Source organism: Rattus rattus, chromosome 1 (assembly GCF_011064425.1).
Source record: "Rattus rattus isolate New Zealand chromosome 1, Rrattus_CSIRO_v1, whole genome shotgun sequence".
NCBI lineage: Eukaryota > Metazoa > Chordata > Mammalia > Rodentia > Muridae > Rattus > Rattus rattus.
The window spans coordinates 234675133-234697314 of record NC_046154.1 but is presented as its reverse complement, the minus strand read 5'-3'; positions in this window follow the sequence as shown (position 1 = coordinate 234697314).

Here is a 22182-nt window from a genome sequence, read left to right as displayed (position 1 = left end):
GAGAATAATTTATAGGAATCTTAAAGCCTAAATCATAAGGAATAAGATTTTGGAATTTGGACATGTAGATAATTTCTTGATATAAAAACAGAGAGAATATTTGAGGAAAACATCAGATCAGATATCTGTGTGTGAAGTGGGGATGGTCTGGGGAGAACAGTGGAGCAGGATGAATAAGAAATATATATTACTTGGGTATAAAATATTACAGTGAAGCTTATTGCTTGTGAGATAATGTAAGCATTACTAATAAGATGACTCAGTGGTTAAGAGCACTGACTGCTCTTCCAGAGGTCCTGAGTTCAATTCCCAGCAACCACATGGTGCCTCACAATCATCTGTAATGGGATCTGATGCCCTCTTCTGGTGTGTCTGAAGACAGCTACAGTGTACTTATATATAATAAATAAATAAATCTTTAAAACATTCTATATACGTTCTGTTAGCAGACATTTCATCTAACTCCACTTTGTATTCTCCCAACAAGTGTGCACTAGACGCTTCAATCTGTAGACACTATGTTGTGTATTCTTTGGATGACACAAGTTTCTAGGTAATCTAGCAGAAAATTATTTGCTATATTGTTCTGTGCCATCATGTCGACTTAAAACTTTACCTTAGATCTAAACTTTTTTCAAACTAAACTGGAAAGATATTTCAAATGGATTGTACCAACAGTGTAGAGTAGCAAGGACCTCAGGTCAAATCCATCTCTAGTTTAATTGACAGAGTACAATTTGTATTTACAATGGGTGGAGGTTGAAGTGTAGTTCCCTTCAGCACAACAAAGAGAAGTTAACATCCTAATATCAGTATCTAAGAATGAAACATTCTTTGAAAAGAGAGTCATTGCAGATATATTTAGCCAAGATGAGGTCAATTGGAGGAAAGTGAGATTTCCTTCAGTATGGCTGCTATACTTAATGGAGGTTGCTATGCTAAGATGAGGCAAAAGGCAAATACTACATTGCTACATCAAGGGAAAAAAAAACTGGTATATACCTCTACAAGCCAACGAATGGGAATATTCTCAGCAGACAGAATGAAACAAAAGTCAAGAAAGATACACCTATAGCCATGTTGATAGCTTATTTTCAGATTTCTAGCATTCTGAAGTCTGAGGCAACAAATTCTAGCTCGTTTAAGCCTCTAACCAGTGCTACTATAAGTAGTGTTTAAACCTTAGCAAATTAATGTAACCTTCAAAGAATGATAGTTAATTTTCAATGAGTGAGAAGACAGGCAAATGAGAGTGGGGCACTAACCACTTTCCTGCCAAGCAATCCAAGAGCAGGTACCATAAGATAATAAATGAAAATCTGGAAAGGATAGTATCGTTGGAGATTGGAGCATGGAAATTCACATTTCAATGGCAACCAGATTAAAGTCAAAATAGTGTTCAAAGGAACACTGCTGAAATATATAACTGAAGCTAACCGCAAGAAGCAGCCAGGATACTTGCGATTATAATTGTTTTATGCACATGTTCACATATCTGAAAAGGAGGGATAGACTGGAAGGGAGGGGACAGTTAGCAGGAAAGGGAGAAGTCAAGTCTTTAGTAACAATTTGCAAACAATGGCAAGAGGCAGGAAATCTGCTGTTTGAATACCTTAAAGGATGGGGGAGCAGTGAGTAAGAAGCTTGCACTGAGAAGGGCATGAGCTACTTAAAACTTTTAGGAAAGGAAATACAAAGTTAAGAAAGAAAAATCCAAGGGAAAGGGTATTCTTTGAGGATTTTTGTGGCTGTTTTAATCCTCTACAAGAATTAAAGAAGAACACAAATGCTGCTTAAGTTAGCTTGAGATGTCCTGACCAACCCACCATAAACCAAAAACATCTTTGGTGGAAGCATATTTGACATTCTCAACCTTCAGCTTTACCTGGAAACACAGTGCACTCTAAATAATCAGTCATTTCTTCTTTGTGATCATGTGGTTGGGAAGTCCGTCCTGCTTCCACTAGTTATCACTGTGGGATCTGACCACATCTCAGTTTCCCACACCAAGATCAAAATTTAGAATTCAGAGAAAGATCCCTACTAAACACATCTATCTTTTCACCAACACAGAGAGAAAATGTTAAATCACACCATGACAAGGTGTTGATTACATGACCTGGAAATGATAGGTGGGACTGGGATGAGGGCAAGGGGGAAAACACATATGACTGAGGTCCCATGTATGTACACGTGAAGACAGAGTGATATAGAGTCAGAGCTTAGAGGCTGCTGTGGGATATGAAGCATGGATATGATAACTGGCCTTAGATTTAATGCAGTTCTTCACTAGGGCTTAAATAGTTTTATAGAAACTGAGCTCATAGTACCACTTTTCTCAATTATTACTTAGGAAATAATGGAAAAATAAACACCTCCCCCTGTGTCCTGTTACCCTTACTTGTACAATGGAATGGCCTGAACATCTTGCTTGCTTTTAATTACATTACATTTTCCAACTTTCCTTGGTATCACATGGGTCATAACTAAGTACTGAATAGTGTAACTTCTGAAAAATTGTGCCTGGGCCCCATATAGGGCTCTAGCATGACTTCTCTGACTCTCACAGATGACAACAGTAACCATTATAATGAATTTGGAAGCAGTGAGTTAGAAGTGCATGCTGACAGGAGCCTGATATAGCTGTCTCTTGAGAGGCTCTACCAGAACACGACAAATACAGAGGCGGATGCTCACAGCCAACCATTGAACTGAGAACGCGGTCCCCATTGGAGAAGTTAGAGAGAGGACTGAAGAAACTGAAGGGGCTTGCAATCCCATAAGCATAATAATACCAAGCAACCAGAGCTCCCAGGGACTAAACCACCATCCAAATAGCATACAGGGACAGACCCATTGCTCCAGCTGCATATGTAGCAGAGGACGGCCTTTTTGGGCACCAATGGGAGAAGCCCTTGTTCTTTCAAAGGCTCGAACCCCCACTGTAGGGGAATATCAGGGTGGGGAGGTGGGAAGGGGTGGGTAGATGGGTGGGGGAACACCCTCATAGAAGAAGGGGTAGGGGGATGGCATAGGGGTTTATGGGCAGGAAACTGAGGAAGGGGCTCACATTTGAAATGTTAATAAAAATATATCCAATAAAAAATGAGTGCTTGAATCATCATCACCCCGTTACACAGGTAAAAATTACCACTGAGTCAAGTTATTCCATATTGCATCTCTTAATGCCAGTTATGTCCTTTAATTAATACAATGGTGTTAATGAGAGTGCCTCTGCGGTAAAACTACCACAGCTGAAGCAGTAAAAATATGTATAGTGTTTTGTCACAGGCAGGTTTAAAGAGCTGTGAATGTCCTGGGTGTTCTGATTCTTACTCTCAGTATGGCATAGGGGTTTATTTGGGTATAATTTTTGTTTGTTTGTTTGTTTGTTTGTTGAGGTAAATGATCAAATTTGGATATCCAGAGCTGGACAGAGGACCACATTCACAATAACAACAACCCATATGAGTGAGTGAAAAGCTCACATTGCTACAAGCTCAAAACTTGACAGTCCCATTTCCAGCAAATGTTGGTTTGTCCCCTTTGTTTTATTTATATTCCAATCAAATATTCATGGGAAATTTCCTCATTATCTCACCAAAAGTCTTAATGATGAAAACCACTATTTAATTCTCAAGAGATTAGGGGAGCCAGCATTCTGATTTAGTGCTAACCTCATTAGGGCAGGGACTGCAGAAGAGTGGATTAACAGCAGGATGCGCTGCATAGTTAAGTATCAAATCGTCAGCCAATTAGGTGTTCTTCGTATGAACAATGTATTATTTCCACATATCAGATACCAGATCTCAAGTATTAGTGTTTTTTTTAATTCTAAAATATGTGATTAACCTCGATTGTACTCTTGTACATAATTTAAATTCTGTGCTAAAATGGAAACAATATGTGAACTGAAATTGAGTCTTGGTACCACAAGGGAGTTTGCAGATATGCCTCTAAGGACAAACAGTTGGTGCGTAGAGCATGAGTTCGCCATTCCCACAAGAGTGGACAGAACATAGGGAAGCCAAGGCCATTTACCAGCTGTTTCAAAGGGGCACCTGGGTTAATGGCTCGCACTCTAGTAAAAAACTTTCCCTTAATGAGTCGTGTGTGCATTTAATTTGTTCATTCATTCATTCTACAAGACTGTTTATTCTATAAGTCAGATTCAGCCATGGGCAGGTTAATACAAATGAAGGGAGAAATGGAAGTGTGGAGAGAAATATCTCCTAGGTACACAGAGCACTAAGGCTGTAAAGAAGATACTCGGGAAATTATAGATAAAGTTTATCAGGAAATGACAGGGCACATACAACTTTTGAAATATCACAATCCCGGTAAAACTATAAGCATTAAGTATTCTTAGATAAGAAGATCTGTGAACAGCATGGGATCTGTTACCCAGCAAAATAGGGAAAGCATCTTTAGTCCTAACTTCATGAAAGCAACAACAGACAAGTGCCTTTTCACCAAGACCAGAGTGTCCCAGAGAAGAAAGTTTCCCAGCATTAAAAAACGAGCTGCTGTAGAGTAGAGAGATGGTGTGTACAGTCCAAGGAATCACAGGAGGATGTGGGCTGCTTGCTTGGCATAGGGAAATACTGGCCAACCACATACATGTCTCTGAGATCAAGCAAGTGTATGGAAAACATTATGAAGGAAGGGTCATAGAATTGGAAGTAAAGGATGAGTGTAAACAACAGCACAACATAATGTAAAGTGATATTGTCAGCCTTCATAATCATGATGGTGATAGTTATGAACTCAGGAGCACCATTAACTCAATCACATGCAGATGCTGGCAAAGTAAAACAAAACTAGCATCTAGAAAAAACTGAGGATAATTTCTGTAGCCACATGTGACTAAATAGTCCATGGATGCTGGGATTAAAAGCAAAGGACAGCACAGCACCCTACAGTGCTATTTGCCTTCAAAAGTGTTCTTAAAGTTAGCTCATTTAAAAGATACAGAACATATAATCCTTCTCTGTGGATTTAGTCATTCCCAGTTAATCCTCTCATTGTCTTAGGGTTTGAAAAATAACTCTCCAGGTAATTATGTGGGTCTTAAAAAGTGACCTTTAATTTAAACTAAGTCAATCTAACAAAATTAAAATATTTGCATCACTTCTTATTTCTGATCCTGGGCAATCAGCTTCTTTCTTTCTTTTTTCTCTATGGAATGGAAACAGTGGTTGTTTTTATATCATAAATTTTATATAATGAATTAACAAGTATTCTATAAAAACCATTTAAAATAATGTACAAATGGCATAAATAAAATGTCCAAGACAAAAATAGTTATTAAAATTTATACTCTTTATTTATTGTTATTATCTTCTTATCAAGACCAAAGTGGAAGTACTCAACTTTATTTTTTTCCATCTTTATTAACTTGAGTATTTCTTATTTACATTTCAAGTGTTATTGCCTTTCCCGGGTTTCCAGGCCAACATCCCCCTAATCCCTCTCCCTCCCCTTCTATATGGGTGTTCCCCTCCCCATCCTCCCCCCACGACTGCCCTCCCCCCTAAAATCCTGTTCACTGGGGGTCCAGCCTTGGCAGGACCAAGGGCTTCCCCTTCCACTGGTGCCCTTACTAGCTACTCATTGCTACCTATGCAGTTGGAGCCCAGGGTCAGTCCATGTATAGTCTTTGGTAGTACTCAACTTTAAAATCACCATCATACCTTCATGTATCATAGGTTGTCTTTAAAACCACATTTCCCAAACTAGATTATATTTAATATCAATCTCCAAATATATTCTGGAAATCAAAAGGTTACTGAATCACTAGACTGGAAGAGATTAATCTTTCTGTGCTAGTTTCATTCCTACTGTTATAATAAAATATCCTCAAAGAAAGATACTTAGGGAAGAGAGGGCTAATTAGGTCACCAGGTTACTGTCCATCACTGAGGGAAAGCCAAGGCAGGAACTCAAGAAGTCATTTATAACATATTCAGCATCCAGAGCAGAGAGAAATGACTTAGGCTGCTTGCTTGCTTGTTATCATTCCTCACTGGTACACAATTCAGGGTCCAGCCTAGAGAATGGCATTACCCATGATAGCCAGAGTTTTCCTAGAATACTCTTTTACCAAGGTCATTCATCACAGACATTTTCACAGGCCAACCTGAACTAGAGAATTCCTCATTTAGATTCTCTTTTTAGATGATTCTGGTTTGTGCCAAGTTGACAATTAGAACTTAGAAATTAGGCATCATAATTGCCTTCGCATCCTTCCTAAGCACTTGGCTATAAACTGTTTCTCTGCTTGTTTGTTATTGTTTTGTTTCATTTTTGTTTTTCACATATGAATCTTTGCATATCAGGGAATGTATCTGTAAATCTAACTAGAAAAGGAAAACCTACCTATGGGACTATGGATGCCAACAGGTAAAAATGTACACTCTGCTTGAGGAAGCACCAACTCTGCTTACTGGGCACCAGTTCTGTGAATTTTGGGTAATTACTTAATTTTCTTGTATATCAGTTTTCTCACATGTATTATGGGAACAATAATGGTGTTATTTATAGAGGGCTACAAGTATTAAATGAGTTAATAAAGCTAAAAGGCTTACATATAATACTCTCCTTATATTTTCTATGATATATATCATATTATCTGTGATATATATCAATTAGAAACCATTTTAATGATATGGTATTGATGTCTTTGCCTTTGGATAGATATTCTATTCAAATTCATTGAAATTGCAGTTTTTGGCAGTGTGTTAAGTCTGCCCACTTTTGCATAACTCCTCCTGGACATGCTCATTGTGCCAAATCTCAGGCTATTAAATACTGTGTATCAAATCTTCACATTTGTCTATTCTTTAGAACAAGATCTTTCAAGTTCACAATCTCTCTTTTTCTATAGTTCCTTCCCCTCTAGCACACAGGACCCTAGAAATGAAAGATTCCTATCCTTTTATTGGTGCCAAGGTCAAGTTCATGTTCGGTGATAAAGCAGGTGACATCGAAGAGAGATGGGTTTCTAGGGACCAGGTTGTCATTTGAAACAAATCGATGCGTAGTTGCACTTGGCTGCTACTCTTACTAAAAATTTTGGTCTCATTTAATGTCCCAGCTTCTATGGGGCTGAACTATGTCTGTTTGGGGTTCTGTTATTGGGGCTGCTGGTTGCAACAATGAAATGAAGTGAATACCCTGTTATCTCTTATTACTTCTCGTCCCTAGTGCTGTCCGGAAATGAGTGGCACTGGAGTCAGATGCTCTTGGGCAAGCTACTGCCCTATGAAATTCTCTCAGGCCCAATTTAAGGCAAGGGGCTGGATTTTGTATCTCTAGGGAACTTGAACATAACCTGAATGGGGTGAGGGGTGGAGGACAGAAAGTTTAGTTTCAAATCCATTTTTCCTCCATGTACCACAGTAGTAATTTTCTACCATTATATGCCCCTTTCACATTTTATAAAAGCCAGGTTTTATTGATAAAGGCATATACTCAGTCTAATCAGAAAAATCATTATTTCTAGAAACCAAAAAAGTTCCATTTAATTTTTTTTGTAATTTATTTTTCAGATAATTTTTTCCAGTAAAGGTGGATGTTAGCAAGTCAATGACTCACCAAATAACTTATAAAAACAATGTTCTTTTATGAAATTAAAGAGTGATGGTCACAAGAAAATATTCCTCTCTTTCTCTTTTCATAGTGTTTCATTTTTTACTCTGTCTTTTGACCTGAGAGGTTGTCATGACAACTTGGGATTCGAAAGAGGAGACAGCTGCAACAAGGGCAAATGATAGATCAGAAAGGTAAGAAGGCTCTGAGTTCCCCATTGTCACTGGCAGGGGTGAGGCGGGGTAGGAGTGGGGGTGGAAGTGTGTTGGAACCAACCCTGGAACTGCCACCCTAGTGTCTCAGTGACCTAACACCCTCATTGTTGCTAGTGGGTTACACATGGTCTTTGTAGGTACTTTCTCAATAACATATTCCTTTAAGGCTCAGAATTTAGGTAGATTCACTGTTGCAAACTGTAGGAGTGCTGTTTTGTGATTGTGTATATGAATTAACCTTGTATCCCTCAGGTCTTCTGCATATGTCCTATGCCCTGTCATAACTTACCCAATAGCATTGTCAATTGTTTTGATCATCTTTAAAGTGCCAACAAAGAGAACCATTTTGGCAGATTGAGTCATATTTCATAGAAATGTTAAGTATAAACTAGAAATTCAACAAACTGGCATCCCATCTTTGCCTCTATGCTGCAATTAAATGTAGGTTCAAGAGGGGATTCAAGATATGTCACAGGATAAGTTTTGGTATAAAATATTTTAAATTGAACAGGAGATAAAATATTTTGTCCTAAAAGAGATTAAGAAGTAGGAATGTTCTAGATCCCACAGTGACACAAGGTAGATGCTGTCAGATGTATTTTTGTTGCTGGGTTTTCTTTGGTTCCTACCCATTGATGCTTTGGGAAGTTCTTCAAGCTTGACTGAGGTCCTTTTATCTGAGAGGCCCATCAGAGGATTCTCCTTAAGTGACATGGGAATTTTAGAAACTGATTATTACTGTCAAAGTGTGGAGAGCATTGACCCAGCGATAAATCAGGAGAGTGGTGGTGAGCTTCCCATGAAGCAGACAAACTCCCTGAGCCACTTTTAGACAGGGTTCACTAGATGTAAAGCCTGATTGATAAATCAAAGATTCACAGGATGAGATTTTATTAGTGAACAAGCTCTAAGCACAACAACTGAGCAGATACTCCCAACCCTCTATGCTAGCTAGCTACTTCCGAGTCACATGCCGTGGGTTACTTGTATTTAGTCTCTCCTTGGCTTACTCTGCTGTAGCTGTCTGTCCTCATGGAGAATTCCCTTAGCAACTATTCCTCATGCCCAACCTCATGGTGACCATCATCTTCCTGCACCTGCCTTGTGGCTCTTCTTCCTCTGACCCCTCGCCTGTGTCATGGCCAACTCCTCCTAGCTCTTCTTCCTGGGACCTCTGGTTGGTATTAGGCATCTAGCCTTCCTATCTCCTCTGCCCAGTCATTGGTTGTTCAGCTTTTTGTTAACCAGTCAGAAAAAATTGAGAATTCTTTAGACCACATTGCTACAGGAGATTCTTCAATATTTATGACTATGCCTATGTGTGTTCTGTACCTAGATCTGAGGGCACAGAAATCAGCATCTGAATACACAGTGCACAAGATCCTTCTCCAACAGTGATTTATTACTTTCCATGACCTGTTAGTTTCTATAAAGAATAGTACTAAGGAATATTGGAAAAAGGAGATAGACATAGCATGGTGTCATACATGCCAAAGGAAACATCCCTAGCCTGATACTAGCAGTGTTCTACAAAATAAATTGTGTCGGAGGTTCACTATGTTCCCAGAAAGGGAGTCACAGTTTGTGCTCCCACAAAAGTCAGTCACCATCCATGGACTGTAGAGTAAGTTGGGAAGAAACTGTGAAGAAGTTGCAGTTTTCTCTGCGCATAATCCAAGTGGTTGGAATAGTCTTTCGACAGCTTCGGAAGAAATATGTAAATCAGTGGTAGAAACTTCCCTAGTGCTGCAGCCCTTAATACAGTTCCTCAGGCTGTGGAGACCCAACCATAAAACTATTTTTGTTGCTACTTTATAACTGTAATTTTGCTACAGTCATGGATTGTAATGTAAACATCTGTGTTTTCCATTAGTCTTAAGTGACCTCTGTGAAAAGGTCATTTCATACTCAACCTGGTCTCAACTCACAGGTTGAGAACCTGTAGATGCAAGCCCTGGGTTTGTGTGCCCAGGACTACTAGGGAAGACCAGAGAAAATCTGAGCAAAGAACATACTATGCTTTCCAAGCCACATTCCCTGCCTCTCCTAGATAAGCGTACTAATTGTCACTTCAACCATAAAATGAACAACCCTCAACCCCAAATCAAAGACCGAATTATCCAGGATTCTCAACCCTGTCATTTGCACACTATAGAATACTGGAGGAAGATTTAATATATTTAAGCTAGACTTTCATAATAGATGTAAAAATTAAATAGATAGATTAAAATACATTGAGTATTTTTTAATCTTTCTACTAGAGTATGTTCTAAACACAGAAAAATCATGAAATCAAAAGTGACCTTGAATAGGCAGGCTTTCTGTAGGTTGTCTAGATCTCTGTCTCAATGAGGCAAGCTCTGGGTACAGCAGCCCCTGGGTGGAGCCTGGCGGACCATGAAGAAGGCATCCATACCACTTTAATAGTACGAGTGCGCGTGTCTGCTGGCGTACCCCATGACATACCCCATGACACAAAATAGAGGATCCTAGGAAACTAATAGCACCTCAGAATGGGCCCGGAACAGGGGGATGGTTGCTTCTTCTGTCTTTACAGAAGGCCCCTTGGGTGCTGACAGCCTGTTACCTCTCCATAGTGATAGTGGCATAGTTGACTACCCCAGAGCTCATGTCAATCCTCCATTGGTCCAAAGGCTGTATTTAAAAAACATTGCTGAGCAATAAAGTAGCTCTGTACCTCAGTGCTGATCTCTGGAGTATGTTTCCCGGTTTTGTGACTCCACCTCCCTGACTCCCTCTTGAATCCAGTTCCTACATCTGGCACCATGGACAGGAACCCTTGAGAAGACCCTCGAATCTTTCTGGGTGAATGGACCTCTGTGAAAATGGGAGTGGTCCCTCTCTTACAGGCTGAGCTATCAGTTTAACATTCCGAGGGAGTCCTGAAGAGTACTCAAATGAAGGTTTCTGCTAAACAGCTTAATCCGTTTTATGATAAGGTCATAGACTTCTGCTCTTGGATCCTGGTGGGGCAGGTCTGGGATGAATACAAGAGCGGATAATCTGCTAGACCCAGAAGAGTTTGAGGACTAGCTTTCATCCTATTCCCAACCCCCCTCCCTTTCTGGGCTCTGTGGCTATTTTTGGCTGCCTCAGAGGTTCAGTGCTGAGGTCACCTGAGGCCCTCCTGAGCAAGACCAAAGGCCTGAAAACAGACTAGAAATAATAGCATGTTCTAAGCTTTCCCCTGAGCCGGACTCTTAGAGGAAATGTTAAGCCTGAGGATAGAACCCTCTGGAACCCTCCCAAGGGGCTAGATGCTCATCTCACAAAGTGAAACCAACAGGGCTTTACCCTGTTCTGGAATGCGTTTCAGTTTATGGCTGTGATGAGGAGGCAAAATACTCTGCTTCATCATGTCTCCACCATGCCTATTGCCTGCCAGGAAAAGACCCAGAGGTCCAGACCACCAAAGGCACCAGTACCCACTGGCCACCCCAGCCCACCCAGTCTTATATAGTGCCAGCTTAGCCAAATTTGGCTTCCCCTTCTGCCCCTGTCCCTGAGTTAAGCTTATCTATGCTTCCCTTGGATGAGAAGGTGCTGGATCCTGGAGCTGCCAAGGATGACAAGGATCTATTCTCCCCTCACCCCCAGTTTTCCCCAGTGTTGCTCACCTGGGCAGACCAGGGAAATTCTCTTGACAGGACATGGGTTTCTATATTATGGAATCTTTACAAAAGATCAGCAAGGTGATCCTAGATAATGGCTTCCATGCTCCCTTTGTTACAGAGTCTATGACTATGAACCTGAACACTCCCTAAAACTGGAAGAGCATTATGAGGGCTGTTCTGTCCAGAGGCCACTCTTCCAATGGAAGGCCACCTTCTATGATGAGGGATAGGTATTAGACCATCAGAACCTTTCTCAGGGAGCGGTCTTTCCCTGGGGAAGCCTTGTAGGGTAAAGGAAGCTGGCATTCATCTTTCATTCGACCAGATCCTGGCTACCCAACCAGAGCAAATAAACCATAATATCCTTTCTCAGGAAAACAGATGCATAAACAGATTCAGGCAAGTACATCCAATATGTGGCTGAATTTTTTTTTTTTTACTACTCTCTGATGCCTCCCAGTGCTTCATTTGTGCCTTTAATGTTCGCCTGCTGTTGGCAGCTGTTCCAGTTAATGCTTCAGTAGCTCAACTAGCAGCAAATGCTATCTGTTCATAGTTACATGACTTCCTCCTGTTTGATTCAGCTGGACTACCCCATGCCTGTTTAAAAGAAGCTAAAATGTAGATAGGCATTGTCTCGCTAACATCACAGTGACAAAATGTTTCCATCCCTTCCTCCTCTGGTATGGGGATGTAGGCTTATATTTTTCAAAACCTTCTTTAATAAGGGTTCTTAAAAGGTTCAATCTCCCTTGTATCTCACCAAAGCAAAGGTAGGGGAAGAAGATGGTTAATAGGACAAAATAGATGTGTACCTGTTTAGAAGTAGGTCTTTGGGGCAATTTCAATTTTTGTTATCTCAGCAGTCTAGTCTATTTGAACCAGCAGCTGCCACTCCTTCCAGAAACAACCAGGAGGCTCCACAGATCTGCACCAGTCTGTTGAAGCAGCGAGAAGCAGCAAGGACTACCAGAAGTTTGTTAGGCGTGTTTCTTTCTACAAAGTCTCAACAAGTGAAGATCAGTGAAGAAAGCAAGGCAAACCAATGCCAGAGCATCATCAGTGAAGACCAGAGTCAGCGAGTGAAGCCAAACAATGACCAGAACCAATGAAGCCAAGCAAAGTTGACCGGCAAAGAATTCAAGGAAAACCAATACAAGAGTGCCAGTCCACTGTCTGTTGGGTTTACTTATACTTTTCCCAAACATCACATGTCCTCTCAAGCGTCTGTATCAGGAAAACACCCTCTCATTAGAAACAGTTTCCAGAAAAACATCATACGACACAACAGAGACTCTAAAGAAACCAGAAATTTCCACTTCAGGGGGGTCTTGTGACTGCATGAATGCTTTTTCTCCTCCCCCTCTGAGACCCAGTTGTCATTATCCCACAGGTCTTCCTATAAAAAGCCTGATGAGATGACAATTTGTTCCAAGAGAGAGAGAGAAAGAGAGAGAGAGAGAGAGAGAGAGAGAGAGAGAGAGAGAGAGAGAGAGAGAGAACTTGTTTTCTCCAGGGTAGTTCTCATGGGCTTCTGCAGCAGTCCTTAGTCAGACCCATTGCCTGGCTGGATGATTCAGGGACAAACCCGACCAGCCCATGATATCGACAACTAGAAGCCTAGAGTTGCCCTAGCTCCAGATGCACTCTGACAGGAAAGGTATTGCAGAATAGAAAGATCTGTTAACTGCTGAACACGGGAGACTTGTGTTGTGCTTGGGGAAAATGTCGCCTTTATGGTAATGAGTCAGATGTTGTTGATTCCAAGGTAAATGCCCTAAGAAAAAGCACACACAGACTTTCTTACCCAGTTCCAACAATCGGAGCCAATGTACTGGTTCCAAACCCCTCTCCTTACCTGGTTGTTAGCTAAGTTGACCCCTGTGCTTTCTCTATGCGACATCGTGATGTGTGTCCTTACTCCAGTTTGTACTGTGACAAGTTTCCATCAGAATTGATGTGACAAGAGGCAGGGTTATAGCACAATATATGACCCTAAAGACTATCCAGGATACCTATGATGACACAAATTCTCTTTAAAAGATCAGCAAGGAGGAGATGTGGGTGCTGTGGCCCCTGGGTGGGGCCTGGTAGATGGTGAGAGAGGGTTCCATATAGCTCTAATAGTACAAATGACTATGTTTGCTGGCATACCCCATGACACACAACAGAGGATCCTAGCAAACTAGTGGAACTTCAGAATGGACCCTGAATAGGGCAGTGGCCGCTTCCTCCATCTTTATGGAAGTCCCCTTAGATACTGGCAGCCTGGCACCTCCCCATAGTGCCAGTGGGATAGTTGACTATTCCAGAGCTCATGTTGATTCCACATTGATCAAAGGCTGTATCAAAATGCTTGCAGCTGTGCGATACAGTAGATATGCACCTAGCTGCTATTCTCTGGATTCTGTTTCTTCAGACATAGAACATTTAGTAGTTTCCTGACTTTACATATTGCCACAAAAACAATTATAAGAATCTAAAAAAATTGTTTCTTTCAGCATTGTGGGCCCTAGCATTTCCTTGAGGAAGCGTAAGCCGGTCTCCCACTAGAAAAGTTCTCAGACTCGTGTGCTCTCAACATAAGAATATTCCTCCCTGGGCCTTACTGCTCTACCACTGTGCCCTTTGCAATGTCTGATGCACATCATATGCCTTGTCAAGGGTCAGGAATTGTAGTCTATGGAATTTCATATGGGCTTACGGCTACAAAGATCTGGCATTTTTACTGAGGAAAGATTTACAGGCAATAAAGTGAAGAGAATATGGATCAATCTATCTTAATCTTCAAATGTCCTATTTTGTCTTTATTAGCTTGAGGTATGTTCCCTCCATCCAGGGCTTTTTAATCATAGAAGATGTAGAAGATCATGTGATCCCTATCTTTATGATCATTACATGACATGTTACATTTATTAATTTCCATATGAGAAACTATGTATCTTTGGAATAAAGCCAACAGAATCATGATCAATGATCTATTTGATGCTTTCCTGTCAGGCTGTAGGTATTTTGAAGAGAATTTTGTGTCTATGCTTATCACAGATATTTGTTCAAATATTTTCTGCACCCTTTAATCAAACAAAATTTCCCTTGTCATAATGATGAGTCAACTCTTGTAATTTCCACTACTTTTGTGTTTTCTTGAAATTTGTATAAGTTGGTAGTAAGAATGAATAGCCTTCATTCTTTCCTGTATGGCTTCTGTCTCTTAACATTTTTCATGGCATTTAGCTGTGCTTCTGAGCATATCATTAATTTACTGTAATATCCCACAGATGCACAATGGGTCTGTCTTCAGTTGTTGGATAATTTGAGTAAATTTGTTATGTTATGAATATTTTTGTACTAGTATGTGCGTAGATATATTTATTCCACATGGATAGACATTTACAGACGCTATATAAGGCTCATAGGGCAGATAGACATTTTACTGTGAAAATCTTGTCAAACCATTTTACACTCCCAAGGACAGTACGAGAAGGTTCTAGTTGCTTTTTATCCTTTTAATAAGGCTTTGCTTGTATTTTAAATTTTAGCTATCCAAGTGGTGATGAAGGGTTACAGAATTATCCTCTATATTAATTTGAACTGTCTGCATGGTGGTATTTGTCATTTTCAATGTGGCTAGTGTACACTTACATATCTTTATTAGAATTATGATTTAAATATTTTACTAATTTTCTCATCTCCATTTGAGCTATTTTAAAATATTTTTCATTTATAAGAGTTGTTTTTAACTTAAATGGCATGTCACGTGGAGCTGACATCAATAGTCATGAATTTTCATCTGAAGGCAATATATGAACACACACACTTAACTACAAGTATTCTTACTCTTATCTCAGATGAAATACATTAGTTCCTACCTTTATTTTATTCTTTAATTCTTCTTTCAAAATTCATCTTTTGAACTGTTTTGTACTCACTTATGGTATATTTTAATTTTATGTGCGTGATCAGCCCATAATATAGTGTTATTTTTGTGTTAGATGATCATTGTGAGAGTGATCTACAAGCAAGGCATTTTGTAGTTAAGGTTTTTTAAAAATTTACTATTAGAAACACTCTTTCCCATTTCCATTTTACCTTCCTGCCTGAATTTTTAAAAAGACACTTCTTGGAACACAGAAAGGTTGACAGTGAATTCCCTTTGCTTTTGTTTATCTGGAGAGTATTTCTGACTCATGTTTCAAAGACATTTCACCGACACAGAGTGCAGGTTGGCAGCATTTTTTCAGAGCATTAAAGTGACTACTCCACCAGAGGCACCGCTTGGTCGGTAAGGAAACCTCTGTGACTGCTTTCCTTTGTGTTGTTTTTCTGACTTTTTAATTATCATGTTCAGAAGTTTTATTATTAACCCTCACATGTGTCTTTATTTTACTACTCATCCTGTTGGGGTCTTCTCAGCTTCTTGAATCTTTGGCTCGATGGCTTGTTATTATTTTTGCTTTTGGAAAATATTAAGTCTTCATATTTTTATTTACAGAACATTATTCTATCCTTCTACCCACTCTTCTACCGGGATTCCTGTTGCATTTACCTTTGATTGTTGAGTTGTGGTCTTTGCTCCTTTTTACTCTCTTCTGTTTCCTGTCATTTTTGCTGTTCTCTCCCTGGTTTGGATGACTTCCGGTAATCTTTCTCAGAGCCCCAGTCTCTTTCCATACACAATAACACAGTCGATGGTCTGCTGGTGAGTCCATCTCTTCAGTCTTCTGTTTTCCTTTCTTACGTTAGCACATGACTGTTTCGAACTTCTATGCCTTTGACAAAATGCCACAGCTGTCCGTGAATCACTGGGATTCTGTCATGTGTCGTAAGTAGTAGCATTCCAGATGCTACTGCCTAATGCCTCACATCTCAAATACCTTTCCGAAGTTGCTCAATGTTTTGAGTATTTCCAGGAAAAAGGCAAATCTGCTGGTAGATACTCTTATCGAGATGGAAAGCAAACTTGAATTCCTGTCTTTTGGGGTGAAGTGTTGAAATGGCTCAGCGTGTGTTAGGTTCATATTTTGGGATTAGTTCAACACTAATGCCAGTCAGATGACAGAACTGATATTGAAGGTGGTAATGTGCAGCGGGTAAGAATATGCATCATTGAATATCAGAGTCTGTATTCAAATTCTTGTTGTAGTAATTCTTTGGTTTCTGATGCAAAGTATTTACTTTATCTCAGTAATAATCGAAGTTAGCCAGCTGATAACTGTTGAAAGGGTCACACACCCTCAAAAAGGCACTTCCGAAGACTTAAAAAGGTCAGCTAGGCTGTGGTGGTTCATGCCTTTAATCTAAGCATGTGGGAGGCAGGGGCAGGTGGGTCTCTGTGAGTTTAAAACCAGCCTGGTCGACAGATGATTTAGCATTTTCATTTATCATTAGTTTTTTCCCAGTCACTATTAATATTACGTTCTAGATAATACCAAATGAGATCAACTGACTTCTAATGGTCTCTTAGGCACGAAATGTATAAGTGAGGTCTCATTCTCTTCAATAATTTCCTTCCTCTCTTACACAAATATTCTATAAATATTTCAGTCTAGGAATAATTGGAGAATCTGTATTTTTCATATATTTGATTTTTTTTTTGCTCACATCATCAACTTTGCTTCACATGCCCTCTTAGCTCTCTGTTTATAACCTATGTTTTCCCCTAATAGTTTCTTTTATTCTGCCTTCCATTCACTTCTCAGTGTCAAGTCATCTTTTAGAGATTGCTTCTTCTGATGTTCCTCCTTGGGTCCTTCATCCTTCTTCACTCTGCTACTTTGAAATGAACATCATGTAGGTTCTGGTCACTTCCTGGACCACAACTAAATCTCCTTTGAAAAATTTGTTTGCCAGGAAAATCAATTTTTATTTCTTAATGTACTTTAATCTGAATAACTCACATTATAGTCTAAAACCCAACTATTTGTTTTGTATTGCTACCATAGCAAGTTAATAATATAATGACTTGGAATTACAGAAACGTATAATCTTATACCCCTGTAGGTGAGAAATCTGTTACAAGGCCTTGGTACACTTAAATAAAAAAGGTTCGGGGGGGGGCAGTATTTCCTTTATGTTCTAGGAGGAAATCTATTTTCTTTCTCATTTGGGTTTTTGACTTAGTTCCTTTCATGTGTACAACCAAGGGTCCAGTTTGCATCCAGATGATGAGCTAAGCCCAGTGGCCCCGTACAGCCATACACTGTACCTCTGTGCTCATGGTTTCCTCCCCCCACCTTTGAAGCTCTTAGGGAAATCAAGTCCTTACTTTACATTGCTTTCTGTTTCATCCTGCTTGGGAAAAGGACCCTTGTGATTCCTTTTGATCCACCCAGGTAATCCAGAATAATCCCTTCTCCCTCCTGGATCACTTAACTACCAACCTTAATTCCCTTTGCAATCTTGAGCCTCCTTTGGTACACAGCATGACAGGTTAGACACTCCGAGGGTTGCAGCATGAATATCAGTGGTAAATGAGGGTGTTTGCCAATATTTCGGCTGTTAAAAATCACCTTTTTATCCCACCATGACTTCAGGTTCTCTTTCCTTATACTCTCCCCATCTATCATTCTCCCCTTTAAATGCACATATCAAATTATTACAGATAAGTTTGAAATTATCAACTCCATTCTGCAGTAGCATACAGGGAAGAGACACATAGTCAACGGGCTGTGTATTTCTCACAAGGCAAATGGAGCAACTATTTCTAAGCAATTGATGTTACCTGTCAGTTATCTCAAATTCAAAATTCAATTTATCCAAATAAATACAGTTATCACCTACAAAAAAAATTCTTTGAATAAATTCCAAGGATTGGAAACACGCCAGTCCTGGCAGCCATCTCTCACTCCATGTTTATCGCAATTGGCCTTTTCCTCTAAAAGGGATGTTTGAGATTTGTCTGTAGCCCTCGCTGTCCCTTTTGTCACCTGGCATTTCCCTATTTGATCATTACAATTGTGATGAAAGTAAGTGCTGTACATAATGTTATAGTTTTAAAAATACTTTATAATTATGATTCTATGATATGCTTCAATCCTGTGAGCTAGGTAAGAAGCAACTGCTAAACTTACATTTGAAGAAAGTAAAACTGACTGGTGTTTCTCTTGCCTGGAGACAGACTAAGAATCAATACAGATACAAACAAATACAAATAATTATCTGTATAAATACAGATAATCTTTCTTTTCCACCATGCCTACAGGGATTAACTTTGGAAATTACTAAGATAATCAGGTTTTAGTTTCTCACTTTTTGTGAACTTAGTTTTGTTATTTTTGATCAAGTTAATAAAAAACTATTAATGTATATGATGTATAGAATATTATAACACGTTTCCTGAGGTAAAACTTTAATGAAATTATTCCATGTGTTCTGAATTTATTTCCACATGAATGGAGTTTTATATGATCTATTATAATCTTAAGGTCTACTTTTAGTCTCTATTTTTTCCTTATCTTTTAGGATCATATATGAATCTCCATGTCTTCCATGTTTTATTTTTTACTTATTAGAGAACAAGTAACATGTTGAAGAAATTCTCACCAGAGAGAAAATTACTTAGAAGAGCCTTAACACAAGTTACTAGTAGGTGATAACAGTTTTCAAGCATAGGTAGGTTTGAAAAGAAGTCTTTTCTTTTCTTTTTTGATTTTTCCTGTTCCAGAATGATAGGTTCAATAAACTCCTAGTTTGCAGTAATTTTAACATAGTTATTATCACAGTCTCATATTCCAGAAAATTTGTTTTCCTCTAAGAGTGTTATGTGGACAAAGTGCTTCTTTCCAGATGTGGATTAACCCATCCAAATATACCTTGAAATCATTAACTTAGTATGAGTTAAGTATGGATTTCTAAGACCTGGTTAATATTTATGAGCTTCATAATTAGTCCCCATACACTTTGTTTCAAATACCAAGCTAATCATTATCAAAATTCAGTGGATTTTTGCTCTGAATTTTGGTGTGTTTTATTTTCTGAGATTTTCATATGTACATACGAAGGGACTATAATCATATTGGCCTCTATTTTCCTTCTCAAATCTCCCTTTAATCTTGTTAAATAAAGTCCCCTCAGTCTCTATTTATGCAATTGATTATGGAGAAAAGATTTATTTTGGCTCAAGTTTTGAGAAGATGCTATCCTTCCTTGACACAAGCACAGCTGCTGATAGCTCCTTAGAAAGAAAGGAAAGGGAGTTCAGGTGTTAGAGTGGCTTTCCCCTTCTCCTTTTCTTTTATTCAGTTTTGTGCTCTAGCTCAGAAAATGGAGTGACCTACATTCAGGAACTCAAGACAGGTTTTGTTCCTCACCCAATGATCCCAGCCAAAGCCTACATTGACACAACCAAACAACTGCTTCACTAATGTACTGCTTCACTAATGTAGAAGAAGTATATTTCTTAACTCGGTCAAGTTGATGGTAAAAATTAATCATTATAGTATTTTTTCTATTATCTTTCTTCTTATCCACTTTTATATTAGAAACACGAATGAGAAATCATCTGATAAAGTAATTAAAATAAAAAGAGGTGTGAAGATGACAGCTTAATGCTTTCTCACTTAACGTATATAGAAGCACTTTCATTTACATAAAATAGTTTTGCAGGAACAATATTGATGGAGGGATGGGTTTTATTAGAATACCACTAGCTGCAACATGACATCAACTTAGGAACCTCAAGTTCATTGCAAGAAGGATTCAAGGTAATAATCTGTAATTAGGTTAAAATTGAGATGCAAGGTTTGAATAAGAGAAATAAGGAAGTATCAGAATAAATATGCATAATATCAGTACATATTACAAAAATATTTATAAATGTTGGCAACCAATAAGGAGATTTAAAAATCTCTGTCTGCTACACAGTTCACAGTGTTTATGAGGAAAAAAAATGATTCATTCCATTCTTATTGCTGAAAGTAGAAAAATTTTCTGCTCAGGATCCCTGAGAAGAGCACATTTTGTGATGTAATTGTGAAGGCCTGCTCCTTTTAGCATAACTGTAGTCATTTTGTACCAGTCTCCATTTTCTCATAAGGTGAAATTAAGTCCAGTCTCTCAGGCTCCACTTCCCAGAAGTAATTATCAATAGCTGACACTGAAGAATGCTGCTAATAAGCCAAAAAGTTATAGTCGAATTACTCATGCTCTTTTATCTCAAATGTTCTGAAATTCCCCTGTTCACCACCTGTCCACCACCCTTCTTACCTCCCTCAGGACTGATCAACTTAAAGGTTAGCTGATAATATTCCATGTAATAAGCCAAAATGTTGTACTCTTCCCCTCCATGCCTTTTAAACTTTTGAACTTGCTTTTTCCTGTGAAATGCCTGTTCTGAGAACAAACTGGTATCACATTTAGGCTCCCAAGTCCTTTGTGGGGACCTGATCGATCAGTTTTCAGGTGTGCTTTCAATAAACTATTATTGCTTAACCGAGACCAGTGTTTGTACGGTTTGTGTGGCCCTGAACCTCAGCAGTAAGGATTGACATGTTCAGCGACACCCTGTGTAGATTTGATGATAAGGACTGTGAGCTGTTTCCTATCCTAACCCCCAGTGCAGGTTAATGGTCTCCTGAAGGTGTGATTCTGCAATAGGGCAAAGCAGTGGAAATAATTCAATAAGGAATCACTGGATAAAGCCAGGAGTGGCATTAGTTGAATGAACCGAATCTTAAGGTACATTTCGGTCTATTTGGTAGAATAAAGAAATGGTATATCCTCCATGAGACTTTTTGTTGTGTTCCTCAGTAGAGCTTTCAATAAATATTAGACAGCAATATATTCCACATTACATTATCTGACAGGCACCTGGAGAGCAGTTTTTAGCTCATGTTATAAACAGACTTGTGTCTCACAGAAAATTTTGATAGTTAATTTCTAGGTAGCTGAAATGGTTAAGCACAATAGAGTGGGTATTTTTGTCTAAATCCCTTACAATCCAATATTTGTTGTGTATCATCCATGGAATCTTCTTTTATTCAGGGTTGTGTAGTAACAGATGTTACAGATGATGCCATCAAGAGGTTTTGATTATAATGAGGTCTCTGCCTTGTTTAGAAGCATTTTATTAGCACCAACTTTTGGGCATCATTAATATTTGGCATCTAGGGATTTTAAGGCTAAATTTCCTGCTTTGAAATAGTCTGTAGCTTTTATTTTCTCCTTTTAGGAGCCCAGACTTTCTTTTCTTACCTTGTGAAGCTGAAGAATGTGATACCCCTGATTCTTCCGAAGCTGATCTGTATTTGATGTGACCAGGATTTAAGCACAAGCCATGGAGAGAGCAGCATTCTTGGGAGAGTGATGCAGCTTTGAGGAGGAAGGGGTGGGTACAGACACAGACACACACCTTGCTTTAATGGGTGTTTACCTGGGGACCTGGAGAGAGTTCGCACTCTATCATACAAACTTAAGAATTATCTCACAGTCATTTCATCCAAAGGCAGTCAAGAAGATGTTTTATGACACTGACAGATACTTCTGAAATCTCAAATCACTGTGGGAAGAAAAAAGGTACCAATTCTACCTGACACAGGAAGACAATGTTTATGTGCTGGTCTGTGTACCAGATGCTATCTGAGGAGATCTGTGGAGCTCTGGCTGGGCAGGAGCAGCCAAAGAGTTGTGCTTCCCGAAGGGGAGGGAGAGTCAATCTTCCACTGCTGCTGCTGCTGCTACAGAACAGCTGGACACTACACTGTGGGCAGGCATAAGAAGGAAGGGGAGTCAGATCTGGGCACACA